Genomic DNA, 15420 nt, shown 5'->3' with positions numbered 1-15420 from the left:
GGTTGAGAGTCCGCCTGTCGATGCAGGGGACACAGGTTCGTGCCCTGGTCCGGGAGGATCCCACATGCCGCGGAGTGGCTGGGCCCGTGGGCCATGGCCGCTGAGCCTGTGCGTCCGGAGCCTGTGCTCCACAGCGGGAGAGGCCACAACAGTGAGAGGCTCTCGTACCACAAAAAAACAAAACAAAACAAAACAAAAAGTGAAAAGGCAACTTACGGAATGGGAGAACATATTTGCTAATCAAATATCTAATAAGGAGCCTGTAACAAGAGTATATAAAGAACTCTTACAACTCAGCAATTAAAAGACAAATAACCCAATTTAAAAGCTAAACAGAGTTACCATATGACCCAGCAATTTCACTCTTAAGTATACATCCAAGAGAACTGAGAACATATCTCCACATAAAATTTGTTCATAAATCTTCATAGCAAGGTTATTAAAAAATTGCTAAAAACTGGAAACAATTCAAATGCCCATTAACTAAAAAATGAATAAATAAAATGTGGTAAGTCCATATAATGGAATATTATTTGGACACAAAAAGGAATAAGTACTGATACATACTACAACATGGCTAAACATTGAACATCATGCTCAGTGAAAGAAGGCAGACACAAAAGGCCACACTTTATATGATTCCATTTATATGAAATGTCCAGAACAGGCAAATTCATATGCAGAAAGTAGATTAGCAGTTGCTAGGGGCAAACACAACTAAGGTGAGGGAAGCAAGAATGGGGAGTGAGTGGTAATGGGTCCAAGGTTTCTTTTTAGGGTGATAAAACTGTTCTAAAATTAGATAGTGGTGATGACTGCACAACTCTAAGAATAAACCAAAAAACACTGAATTGTATGCATTAAAAGAATGAATTTTACATTATGTGAATTCTGTCTCAAAAATAGCATTTATTTTTTTAAAAATCATTTGTAATAAAGCAACTTACCAGATCCCAAGTCTGTGAAATAAAAAGATTCTTGCAAGCCAAAAAGTATTTGTTTATTTACTCTGATAGTTTACAGCATAAATGTAAAAGATTTCATCATAGCATGGGAAAAAATTAATTTGGATTTTCTTTCATATTAAGTTAATAGTTCTGATACAAGCTGAGGCTAATAATAATAATAATATGCAGGGAAATACTGTTAAAATTTTTTCTCTATATAAAATGATTAATTTATATTAAATTACATCTAATGGGCTAAGAGCATAAATTAATCCTATATTAACTGTGTTTTATTCAGCTGTAGAAAAAATCTAACGTACAATAGAAGACTCAAAATGAGTAAATTTGTTTTGCATAAATTTTTTAAAACATAAAATGTGCATTTATTAATTTTTATTAACCAAGGAATCTAAGCTGAATAATGATCACCTCTGAAGAGTTAAATATAAATGAATATATATGCATATATAAATACATACGTGTGTGTGTATACAAATATTTTACCATGAGAAAAATAATTGAACCTGAGTCAAAATAACTCTGAAAATATTATCTTCCCAAGCTCACATCCAAAATAATATAAAATGAGAGATCATTAATGATGGCTTTTCATAACTCTCATTTTGAAGTAGGGTAGCTCTGCCCTCTCATGCTCTCCTCTTTGGCTCTGCCCTCCCTTCCCAACTTTCTTGCACAAATTTACAAGTCCACATATTAAAGAACTTTCTAATTCTTTGTCTCAACACTGTATATAAAAACCAAACAGCTTAAAACACAGTGGCTCGGGGCTTCCCTGGTGGCGCAGTGGTTGAGAGTCTGCCTGCCGATGCAGGGGATACGGGTTCGTGCCCCGGTCCGGGAAGATCCCACATGCCGCGGAATTGCTGGGCCCGTGAGCCATGGCCGCTGAGCCTGCACGTCCAGAGCCTGTGCTCCGCAACGGGAGAGGCCACAACAGTGAGAGGCCCACGTACCAAAAAACAAACAAACAAACAAACAAACAAAAAACACAGTGGCTCAAACAACCCTACAGTGGATCAAACAACCCTACACTGGCATTTTCCCATCTTTGTCCTTTTCCCTGAAAGGACCTACCATATGCCAGATGCTTTGAAGTCAGGTGTCGTGTAAAGGCCATGGTTTTTGGAGTAAGATCCATCTGGGTTCATATGCAAGACCTACCACAAACTAATAGGTAAATGACCTAAAATAATTTAGTCTACCATACTGCACTTAAGTTTCTTGGACTATAAAATGGGTATAAGCATTCTTACTTCCTGGTAAGACGCTGAGATGATGTAATGCACCAAGATTCTAGAGAATCAGATCCATGGGATCCTAGGAATTATATACAAACATGTATGATCACAGGTGCATTTGAAAGGTGGGAATGGAAGAGGGTCAACACATTTCATCTGATTTTTCCAATACGACACAGACCAAATTTAAGAAGCCCCAGGAGCTCAAAGTTTAAAAGTGGATAATATTCTTTCTTCATTAGGTATTGTGTAGGACACAAAAAAGCTATATAAGAAAACTGTCACTTAGAACAATGCCATGAGCTACAGTGATACAAGCTGTTTCTTCCCAATGTTTCTGTGGTTCTACCAGGTAGATTGCATCATCATGTTCCCTAGGCTTCTCAGACTGAGGCTCACTTACTATTGACTCAATGAGTATAAATTAAGTTCCAGAGTCAGAAGCTGGGTTTCCACACTGAATGAAATAGGAATGGCCTTTCTCCTAAAGAAATTTATAATCTGGTAGGACTAGAAAGATGATAAAAGTCAAGTGCAATATCATGAACAAAAGGGAAGTTGGCTGAGCACAGAGCAGGGTCAGCAAACTGAAATTTTACCCTGTAAGGGAAAAGGGAATCAGGGTCAGCTTTGGGGCAAAGTGATGCTTAAGCTACGATACAAGCATGAATAGTAGAGAAGGGAGCTGGTCTCACACATTCTGCCCTAGAATAAAAAACTGGATGTATAAAAGTCCTGAAGTTCAAACAGAGGAAGTAATACAAAATTGAGGCCTGAAAAGAGTTTCTGTCATGCATGAGCTTGGAGTTGGGGATTACATTCTCCTGGTTGATTTACTCTATTTTTGTATATTTCTTTTTATTACATTATACTGTAATAACTTGTTTCTATCCAACTTATTTCTCCTATAATTTGTCTGTGAGCCCCTTGAGCTAGGTGCCATGTCATATGAATACTGCATCCCAAGCTAATCACTGAGATTGAAAAGCTGTTTAACAAGCCTTTGTTGAACAAATGAGTTTAAAAAAAACGCTAACATCACAGACTGTTTTGATGCAGGTGGAGATAAGGAACAATTGCTGATCACCACCATTCTCAGATTTCCTCTGCTTTTCTTTATCTGTATCCCCATCTCAGCATCTGTCTGAAAAGACTTGTCCATCATAAGCACTGCCAATCAAAGTGCTTTGTTTTGCTTTTGCTTCTGACCACAGAACAGGCCTTTCACAGTGCAGTAGATATAATCTTTGGTGTTTGGCTCTTCTCCACTATGCTAATTTTTCATTGGATATGTAGGAGCTTGAACTTGGCAAAGAAATATTTAGTTTTTCCCAGCTATGTCCATATACAGAACTCAATCAAAAGCTTGAGAATAAGGGGCACCTCATATTCTGCTGAAATCATGCCCATTGAGCTTTGCTCAAATAAGGTGGACAAACAGAAGTTTCATGTGACATCACTTGGCCTTCTGAAGATACTTTCATGCTCCTGCCAACTGAGAGTCCTAATGTTTTGCTGGCTTGTTTGGGACTAAGCTGTTGAGATTGTGAAGTCAAGTTCTCCACTACTGCCTGCCAACAAGGAATGATGAATTAGAATAGTTGAGGGGATGGCAGGGCCAGTGAAAGGGTAGACATTATTTGGTTAAAACTGAAAAGAAATAACAAGAGGCAGACATTTCTAGATAGTTTTTAGTCCAGTTTTGTTCTTCACAACTTGAAAAACATATTTTGACCCAGATTACACTACTGGTGATTTTGTTACCATATTTAAGTATGTATGTCCATTGATTTTCTTCCATACCAGTCCCTTCATTTGTTTTCCCTAAAGACAAAACTCTAACCTAAAATAACTATTAAAGGGGAAGAGCTGGCCCTGGGGAATTAAATTTCAGTATCTGGAAGACAGTCTAACAGTCTGTGCTTAAAAATCCTTTCTCATCACAAAACAAACTGTTAGCATTTTTGTAATACGTTGCAGCCCTTTGAAAATCTCAGGGCAGCGATCCTATATGTTTTAGAGACAGCGGCATCCTGGGAATATGAGCAGTGCACATGTGAACCAAAGTTAGACCGCACAAAAGTCTGACTTTAAAAGTAATAAGATTTGGCTGATTTGAAAGGAGAGATGTTCCTAGTGTAATTATCAATGTAGCCTTTTTGTAATACGTTGCTTACAGATTCAGTGTTGAATTTTTTAGCAATATAACATATATAACTAAAAGTGCACAAGTCCTAAGAACACAGCTTGATGAAGTTTAACAAAATAAACACACCCATGTAAGAACAGCAAGGAAACAAAACACTACCAGTAAATCCCTTCCCCATGACTCTTCTCATTTAGCTCCCTAAAGGAAAGCACAATTTTGATTCTTACTATAGCAGATTAGTTTTGTCTATTTTTAGACTTATTTATAAATAAGACTTATGGACAAGAAATCATGCAGTCTGGACCTTACTCACCTGGCATTTTTTTCTCAACACTATGTTTGTAAGAGTCTATGTTGTTGTATGTAGCCACAGTTTATTTTCATCACATACTGTATTCATACCCAAAGTCTGAATATTCTCCAATTTATTTTTTATGTCCCATTGTTGATGAAAATTTAGGTTGTTTCCACTGGAGGTTTTAATAATACTGCTGTTATGAATATTCTGGAACACATCTTTTAAAATACAAATCTACATAGTAATCTACTTATGTTAGGTTGAGCATCTACCTAGAAGTAGAATTGTTAGACCATAAGGAATGAGTAAGTAATTGTTGGACCATAAGGAATTAGTAAGTTCAGTTTTAGCAGATATTACAAAACAGTTTTCTAAACAGGTTATGCCAATTTACACCCCAAATGGCAATTTTTGAGAGTTTCAGTAGGTCTACAGTCCTTGTTAGCACTCGGTGTTATCAGTTTTTTGGTTTTTGTTTCTAATGGCTGTATTAATGGGTAAGTAATGGTGTCTTACTGTGGCTTTAATTAGCATTGTCCTAATAAGTAATGATGTTGAACATCCTTTAATGTGTTTATTATCCATTTGCATATTCTCATTTTGAAGCGCCTGTCCAAGACTTTTGTCCCCCTTTCTTTTTTTAAATTTTTATTTTCTATTGAAGTATAGTTGATTAACAATGATGTGTTAGTTTCAGGTGTACAGCAAAGTGATTCAGTTATACATATACATGTATATATTCTTTTTCCCATTTAGGTTATTAAAGAATTTTGAGCAGAGTTCCCTGTGCTATACAGTAGATCCTTGTTGGTTATCTATTTTAAATATAGCAGTGTGTACATGTCAATCCCAGCCTCCCAATCTACCCCTCCCTCCACCCTTCCCCCCTGGTAACCATAAAGTCATTCTCGAAGTCTGTGAGTCTGCTTCTGTTTTGTAAGTAAGTTCACTTGTATCATTTTATTTTTAGATTCTGCATATAAGCAATAATAATATGATATTTGTCTGACTCTATTTCGTTTGTTTTCTTGGGTTATCTGCTCTTTCTTATTGATTTATATAAGTTTGAAATATAATTATAATTTGTATAAGAATCCTTTTGTGGTTACATTTACATATATTACAAATACTCCTCTATTCTTATTTATGAAGTGGTATCTCTGATAAAAGTTTTTAAAATTTTAATAGAGTTCAAATTCTCATTCTTTTCATTTAAGTTTTGTGCTTTATGTGTTTCATTTTTTAAAAATGTGCCTAACCAAAGATTTTGAGAATATTCTATGACATTTTCAAGAAATATTATTGTTGGGCATTTCCTATTTCAATCTTCAATCTACCTGAAATTAATGTTTGTGTATATCTGAGATAAGATGCAGTTGTTTTTCTTTGTAAATCCAGTTAACCTAGGACTATTTATTGAAAAGACTCATTTCCTTATGGCAAGTGAAGAAAGACTACACTGTCACACAAGGGTTGAGTCAATCCAGAAGTGACACACATCACATGCTATTGTCCAGATCTAGTCACATGGCCCAACTAGCTGCAAGAGCACCAAGAACAGAAAATGAAGTATCTCTGAATATTATTGTTGTTGTAATATTTGCCAAGATAATCACACTTCTATCATATGAAAACATACTTTCTGAATTATTTTACTATTCATGCACTGGAGAGAATAAACAATAACATATTCCTTTATAACAGAGAGCCCAAATGGAGATCAATTCTTAAGAATTAACTAAAGGCAGGAATTAACTTGCTAAATTGTTGTTTTCCCAATGGAAATCACATGGAAAGTTTGATTACGGCCACCACGTACTACTTAGTACATCAATACCATCTTCCATTTGTGTTGAATTTAATAACAGTAGTCTCAATGTTTTCCTGTTGATAATCACAGATTAATTAAAAAAGAGTGAAGAAAGCCCAAACAGACAGATAGACAAGTACAATGAAAATAATATGCCAGGCATGCTGCTTTGCATTCCCACACATGGGAACAATCATGGGGGAAAAAAAACCTCCAACACTACCATAAATTACTGTGATTGCAAAATAAAAGTACATACATCATTAACAATGATGTCTCTATCTTACTCATATTTCTTAGTATAGTACAAAATAACTAACTCCCATAATGAAAATTTTATATTTTCACCTTTTTCCTAGACTTCAGAACTTTCTGAGAGTTCTAAAAACTGATTAAGATGATTCCCTTACTTCAGCAGTTCCCCATAAATCTGTTTCAAAGGGAAGCAGAACATTCTTAGTAGTGGAAGGAAACTTCCTTATTTTCTTAAACTCCTAGGACACAGACTTAGAGTAATAATACTTTATTACTTTATTAGTAATAGAGCAATGATACTGTATTACTTTATTAGTAATAAAGTAATTATTACTTTATTAGTAATAATTACTAAGTACTTGAATTTACACGTATATATGTATGTGTGTATAATATATATATACTACCTATTACATATATCATATGTATGTAAAATAACAGTATATATACAAATATATATAATTCGATTTATCATGTGTTACAACTATCTACACAAGTAGATTGATTACACCTTCCTTAGGAGCAGGAACAATGACTTAGTTATTTTTGTTTTGTTTTTGAATATTCATCATATCTGGCAAAGAACATGAGGAACTCAGTCCATGAAGTGACTCCCCCAGTCCCCTCCCCTTACCTGTTCAATTCAGACATCAGGAAACCGTATACAAACAAGCTCTTCTTTTTAAGGGTTATAAGGCATATTTTTGAAAAATCTTTGCAAGTTTTTCACAGTATTTTATTAAGATGAATTTTTAAATTCTATTTCTAGTCATCCAGACTCATAGAATGTTACAAATTAATGTTCAAAATTTTGAGAGACTATAGTTATGGCTTGGGGATAATAAGGATCTATTATCTAAATATAGATTTTAAGTTCTTCTGAACCTCTCCCACATTTGGCTGTAATTTTATAACTACAGAGAAATGTGCTGTTTTGTTTAAAAGTATAGGGCAGAGACGGATTTATAATGATTCTAAGTTTTATGGACAACACTTCCTCTTGTCCATTCACTCATTAAATAATGCATTTATGAATGCTTTATTGCACACATGACTGGCACCAGGTTTGTGCTAGATTATCAAGAAATATATAAAATAACTGCTAACACCCACTGAGCAATTCTTATGTGGTAGGCAGTCTGCCAAGAGCTCTTTGGAGAGCTTGCCTTGTATTAACTCTCAATATCCCTATTAAGTTAACCTTATGCGATTCAGGGAATTCAGTTGTTTGCCCAGGGTCACAAAGCTAGTGAGCGACAGAGCAGTGACTGGGATCAAGGCTGTCTTGTTCTAGAGCCAGAGTATCTCTAATCATTACACTATTCTGCCTCTACTCTCAGGATAAGCAGTTATTAAACTGGTGTTCTAGAAAACATCTGAGGTTTTAAGTTAGAGGATATTTAAATCATATCTTAGGAAATTTCCTTATTACACTTAAGAGTTTGATAAGGTACAGTAGAAACTAGTCCTCAATTCTAGAAGAAAAAGATGTAAAATATATTATCTGACTTTGTTCATCATGATGTTTAGGTCTCATAAACTCTGTTTTTGCCTAAGAGTGGATACAGCAATAAATAATGATGCAACTGATAAATTGTAAAGGTTTTAAAACTTAAGGATACACTGTTCAAGCCCACATTAGGACACTGTTATGGACCAACAATCTTTATTGGAGAAAAATTAAAGTTTGTGTGGTCCAAAGAATAAATCTTCTAAACTTCACAACTGTGTTTTTTTTTTTTTTAAACAACATCATTGACTTGTCTTCAACTTCTGCATTGGATGACTAACACTTACCAAAATGGCAAACAGCTCTAGCACTGCAAATTAAAATTTCATATAAGCTTTGTACCTGCAAAATACCCTGACTTTGAGAAGGCTCTGTGAATCAAACGCTTTGCTAACAGCACCTATCTGTATCAAAACCACAGCACTCTCTTACCTAATAAAGTCCTTCTTTCTTTGCTAATTAAGACAGTACCAAAGAAATAAATAGATAAATAAAGTTACTTATTCAGTCACGAGTACTGAATGTTCCCAGTAGGCAGTCTTTTCACAATTCAATTTCCCCAGTGGGACTAGAAGAGGAAATGAAACAACAAATTGTACTCCTGATGAACTAAGCAGAGGCCACTATTCTAAAGGGAGTCCTGCTAGGCCAATTAGCTCATCATGTTAACAGAGGAGCAATCCAGAAACCAATGCCCCAACAGCAAAGGTTGAAAAACGCAAAGCTCAATGGCCTCTTGGAACACTGTCTCCAGTGGAAACTCCTGGAAATTGTTGAGTGGTTTGCCAATGGTATTTTAATATATGATACGAAGCAAAGATTCATATTAAGTCAAAATAGGAGCATTATTGCATCATTGCATATCTACATTAATATACTTAACCATTTATACATATTTTTCATTAAGTGGCACTTACTTGTATTTCCTAAGTCAACTTAAGCAAAAATGGCACAGAATAGCAATATTTTAAATTACTGTGGTTGCCCCAGTTTTCCAGGTGTATATTGTTTAACTCCCAAAGATAAAATATAGCTAGCCTTCAATTTGACAAGTTCATCTATTTAAAAAATGTATATGTGTACAAAACAACATATTTTAGAATTAAATGGAATTTAGTGTGAACAATTATTAAATACATTATTATAATTAAAATAACATAGATACATCTCTTAAGAAATTTGGGAATTTTATATGAATGAATAGTTTTGTAATATCAATATCATCTTACATTTATAGACTACAGCTTACAGAGTACTTCTACCTATATTACCTTTTTCAGTATCTCAATATTTTATTGTTTTAAAACTAAAAAAAAGTATCTCTAAGTCAAATCCTTCACCACTGTTATGTTCTCTTACAATTTTTCCGTATTTAAATCTTTATTTAAAAAACATACTAACATCTTTTCATGTAGGCGTTTAATTTTTTTTTATCAAGACTGTGAAAATGGATCAGTGCTACTGTCCTTATTTTACCTAAAAGAACTGAGGAACTGTGATGAGAAATGGTATTTATTGACGATCGGCAAAGCCTGAGTAAACCTTCAACCTCTCAGTTCCAGAATCCTACTTGCACTTGAGGTATATTAACCCAGTAATGGATAAAGCAGCATGTGCTGAATGGATGCTCAAGATGAAATGTGTAGAGTAGAAAGTATGGAAGTATGAGGTGAAAGTAATCAGGTGAGCAATGAATTTGCTAAAACTAACAACCACATTATTAATTGTAAATAGATAGTTTTTTCCTCAGTATAACAATAATGCTAACTTACTTTATTTCTTTATTAGATATGTAGTACATACTCAGTGTATAAACTGAATACCAATAACTAAAAACGTACTATATAACAACAATAAAAACCAATGAATAAATATGAAATATTTCAGTACGAGTTTTTAAATGAGAAACAGAATTAGTATTGCTTTCATATCTTTGCTCTTTATTTTTTTATTTTTTATTTTTTTGCGGTATGCGGGCCTTTCACTGCGTTGGCCTCTCCCGTTGCGGAGCACAGGCTCTGGACACGCAGGCTCAGCAGTCATGGCTCACGGGCCCAGCCACTCCGCGGCATGTGGGATCTTCCTGGACCGGGGCACGAACCCGTGTCCCCTGCATCAGCAGGCGGACTCTCAACCACTGCGCCACCAGGGAAACTCCATATCTTTGCTCTTATTCCAACTAACAAATATAGCTAGTTATATTGTGATACATTACATATACAACAAATAATTCAAGTTTTACACAGATAATTTAACTCTAGTTTTCACTTCTGACTTAAGCAATAACTGTTACTCAGTTTTCTTAGGTGCAGTGCAAACAACTTGGTAATAGTGTTGGGGTCAGATTTAAGCCTTGGGAGCCTTATGAGTCTCTGATTTGAATTTTAGGTTCCACATCTTCCCAGCCATATGAGTCTAAGCATTTTATTTATTTATGGTACCCGTCCTTCAAGGCCCATCTTCTTGTTTCTCCCTTTTATCCTCTTAGTTACCTCCAGGAGCTCTGTTGTTTCTCTGTCATTCAGGACTCGGTGTTCCCCAGCTTCCCACTTCTCCCTCTTTCCCTCCAGAGTAAAAATGAGGTACATACTCTAAGATCACAAATCAAATGAGAAAAGAGTAAAACATTATAAAATAATTTTTTTTAAGTTAAAAATAAATCTAAGCACATTCTGGACAGAGAGATACACATGTAACCGAGCAAGAAGTCATGTGCCCGTGGTGCAGAAAGCCGAACTCTGACAGCAGGCATTTGCGGCAAAGTAAGGATTTATTTGCAGGGCATAAAGCAAAGGAGTGGGAGACAAGTCTCAGATCCACTTCATCTTGGTCTTTGAGTTAGGAATTTTTAAGGGGGAAGAACAAAGGAACTAGGATTAATCATTGCCTTGTGACATTTCTTAATCATAGTTTCAGGAATCAGGATGTCTCCTTTTTATAATTCTCTGTCCAGGTAGCCCATGGCTTAGGGATCTGTGGGCTCATCTTGCCCTGGAGAAACACCTGAGTTTGTAAGTTAATGATGATGTAGTACAATGTAATGATGATGTAGCAATTTTAATACATTGATGATGTTATCAACAATAGCCGACTCTGGTTGATAAGTGTTCAGTTAGCATAGGATTGAGGCCAGAGGGGACAAGCAAGGGAATAAAGTTTTGGATAGAGAGACTAATCATAAACTCAGTAAGGGAACTCGGTTTTAGGGGGACTCGGTTTCCCACATAAACAAACACATAAATAAATGACGTGTGACGGACCAGGGAGCAAGTGTGACCTTCCCGGGGAACAGGCCAAAAATTAGCAATAGGGGTAGGTCAGGTCCAGCAGAACCTGGACAGTGGGGAGTGGGGGGAGACTGTGCCCTGGAAGGTCCCTGCACTTGAGCTAATGGCAGGTTATAAGACCGACTTCAGACCCATTCAACTGAGCACGTGCAGGTCATGCAACAGGTACCAGGCCTTAGGGGTCCACATAGGTTCCAGTAATGGATCTGTGACTCCTTGGTCCTCATGCCAGAGAAACCCACATCCTCACTGAGGTCCAGGCCCAACACAGAGGTAGACTGGAAGTCCCCCTCCACTGGAAAAGAAAGATCCACGTCCAATCTCAGAATATCCTGTTGGCTCTACCCTCAAAATATATCCAGAACAACACCACTTCTCACCATCTTCACTGCTGTCACTCTGACTCAGTTCATTATCATCTCTTGCCTGGATTTTTGCAGTAGCCTTCAGTGGTAGGCAGAATATTGGCCCTCCAAAGATGTCCACACTCTATAGAATGTCACCTTAAGTGGCAAAATGGGCTTTGCAAAAGAATTAAATTAAGAATCTTGAGATGGGGAGATTATCCTGGTGAGCCCAATGTAATCACAAGAAGAAAGCAGGAGCGTCAGAGTCAGAGAGAGACTGGAAGATGCTACCTTTCTGCCTTTGAAGCCAGAAAGGGGCCACAAGCCAAGGAACACAGGTGGCTTCTAGAAACTGGAAAAGGCGTTGGAATGGATTCTCCCCAAGAACCTCCAAAAGGAACATACCCTGCCAACAACTTGATCTCAGTCCATTGAGAACCATACCAGACCCCTGACCTCCAACACTGAAAGATAATAAACTTGTGTTGTTTTAATCAAAAAAAAAAAAAAACTAATCACCTTCTAAAATAACATTAAGAGCCCACTGGTAAAATAATAATTCATTTTTAAAAACTAATATTTATTAAAGATGATACTTTAGGCATTGGATAAGTGTTTTACATGCATTAACTTGTTCGGTATTCATTACCAAACTGCGAGATGGGTATTATTAGTGTTCCACTTTTAGATGAAAAATCGGGAGCTTAAATAACCTGGTTAAAGACCCATAGTTAGAGATCAAATGCAGACAACAAAACTCCATTCATAAACTCTCCATTATATCAGATGGGAGAACAAAGTTTAGGCTTGAGGCTAAAAGGGATCTTTTACCTTCCACTGTAATCTAGATCTTGGAACAGCGCCCCCAGGTACGCCTGCAGAGATATCACAGAGCTGGCTGTGAAGGGAACCCACACCTCCAGCTGCATGGATGAGGGCGCAGGTCTGCTGGATGGAATGGGTTAGAGTCAGCAGGCAGAGAGAAGGTCTTCCTAGCTGATGTGCATTCCCTTTCAGCTCTGCCCCTCCCCCAGAAACACAATGTGTGAGAGCGTTCACCCAACAGAAGGGCAAGAAAATGGAGGAGAAAGCCAGAAAGCAGGTGGTCACAAAGGAATCAGCCAGATTGGCTCTGGCTTTTGAGGTACAAAGTTCTGGCTTGCCAGCAAAACTTGTTCCAACGAATGTCTAGCTCTGACCAACACGATTAACTAGAGTCCTTCCCAAGAATTGGATGGAGAGACAATGTTCTTTCGACACAGTGTGTTTGTGGTGATAGAGGCATGATGAGATGGGAGAATCCTTCATCTTTTACCAACCACTCTGTCTACTTTCTTCCTTTTTTTCAGGCATTTCTGACTTCAATTCCATCCTTATTCAGAAGATGATAATGGATGAAGATAATGATGACAAAGATGAAGCCCATCCAGCTTGGATTCAGTGGTTCATCTTTGCAGCCATATCCTCACCAATAACCTAAGCTCACTTGTGTTTTGGGGCTTTTATTGCACCTGCCCTAAAATCCCCAACCCTGAATGAATCCAACTGCCCATCTTCTCTGTACATGCACCTTAGTTGCTGAGTGCTCATGGAACAATCTCAGAGTTGGCTGACATCCATATAAAATACATGGTAGCCACTTTTGAGAAGAATTTACCAGCACATGGCAATCCACGTGTTTGGTCAGCTCTCATTCTCTCATTCTCCTGTTCTGAAAATCTCAACTGTTCTCCAACCCCTGGTCCCCACTCTACTGGCCTTCCTCACACTTTATAGAAGCTATTGCCTTCTACTCACCAAGGAAATGGAGAGGTGTTAAACAGAAACTCCCTTGATGTCCAACATCTGAATGTATGAACCAACCTGCTTCTGCATGGCACCCTTTCCTTTCCTTCTGGGTTCTGCATCCCTCTTACCTTCCCAGGACCCTGGAGATGTCTATTACAAACTTTCTTCCCTATCTTTAGTCATTCTCTCCATACTGACTCCTGCCTAAGTGGGCAAATCTTACTTCCCTTCTTACAACAAAAACAAAAACAAATAAATGCTCTCTCAATTCCATTTCCTCTTCTGGACAATCACATTTGCTCTTTTTTTCCAAACTCAAATATCCAACAAGACATTTACCCTTTATTTTCTCACTTCCTGCTTATTCTAATATTTCTTCCACTCTCACTACTGTACCTAATGTGTTCTCACTACAGTTGTTTTGGCCTCAATATCCACTTTACTAAACCTAATGAAACACTCTTAGCTCTCATTTTATTTAACCTAACATTATTCTACCCTGTGGGCCCATTTCCTCCTTTTTCAAAACTCTCTTTCCTAGATATCTAAGGTACCACATTCCCATTTTTTTCTCTAGCTTCCTTTCTTAAGTAGTTCCTCCTTCTTTAACTGATCATTAAATGCTGTTTTTTTTTTTTTCCAGGCTCTAGTTGCTCCAAGGTGCTCCTCTTTGTTATTCTATATTCTTTCCTCCATTATAACAAGATTTACTTCCATAGCTTCAATTTCCATCTCTATATCTATGACTTGTAGATTTATATTGCAATTGAGAGCTTTCTTCTGCACTCCAGACCATATACTCATCTCAACATTGCATTTGCTCCACAGTAGTCCAGACCTAATTCGAAAAGAAAAAAAATACTACTTTAATGCTAAACTTATAAACTTCCCCATATCCAAACCTGTACCTCATCCTATATTCCACACCTCATACACTCAAACCAGAAATATGGGAACCATAGTACACTCATCTCTTTTCTATCCATCAACTGCCAAGTTTTACAAATTGTCTCTTCTAAAGATTAAAAAATTATCCACTTTTCTTCATTCCAAGAGCCATCCTTCCAGGCTGAGATGCAATAATCTCTCTCCTGCATTACTAAATTGCCTCCTATCCACTCTCTCCACATCTTCCATTCAATTAATCTTTCCATAGTAGTCAGAGTCATCATCAAAATAAGATTTATAGGATTTATAGGTATGCTTATTAAATCAAATGCATACAGTTCAAAGGTATAGAATATTAAAGTGAACCCCTTCATTAAAAATATAACCTTAGGGCTTCCCTGGTGGCGCAGTAGTTGAGAGTCCACCTGCCGATGCAGGGGACATGGGTTCGTGCCCCGGTCCGGGAAGATCCCACATGCCGCGGAGCGGCTGGGCCCGTGAGCCATGGCCGCTGAGCCTGCGTGTCCGGAGCCTGTGCTCCGCAACAGGAGAGGCCACAGCAGTGAGAGGCCTGCGTACCGAAAAAAAAAAAAACAACTTAATTTCACTTTCATGCTAGTAAGGAAACAAAAACACAAACAAAAAGACTTAGGGTCCATCAAGTCACTATCTTTTTTTTTTTTTTTTTTTTTTTTCTAGGTCCCAGGCTTCTTTATTTAAGAACAAAGTGATGAGTGATGCAGGGATTAAAATCAAGAGCATCACTGAACTTCACCTTCCCTCCAACCAGTTCCCCCAAACTCCCTGCCCCCACACCCTGTGTGCTCCCAATTCCTTTCTAAGTGAATGAAGAACTTAATCCCAAAGCCTTGGTATGAACCC

At 37.2% G+C, this 15420-nt stretch overlaps 1 protein-coding gene across 3 annotated transcripts in view; it reads right to left on the bottom strand.

Annotated features, from left to right (window-relative positions):
- Positions 1–15420, bottom strand: part of SLIT2 (slit guidance ligand 2) — a gene marked incomplete at both ends in the record, with an annotated part of 384978 nt that overhangs the window by 204333 nt on the left and 165225 nt on the right. The gene's annotated exons all lie outside the window — the stretch shown is intronic.

Source organism: Hyperoodon ampullatus (genome assembly GCF_949752795.1).
Source record: "Hyperoodon ampullatus genome assembly, chromosome: 1".
NCBI lineage: Eukaryota > Metazoa > Chordata > Mammalia > Artiodactyla > Ziphiidae > Hyperoodon > Hyperoodon ampullatus.
Note: the sequence above shows the minus strand (reverse complement) of the source record. Positions and strands in the feature narration are given on the sequence as shown.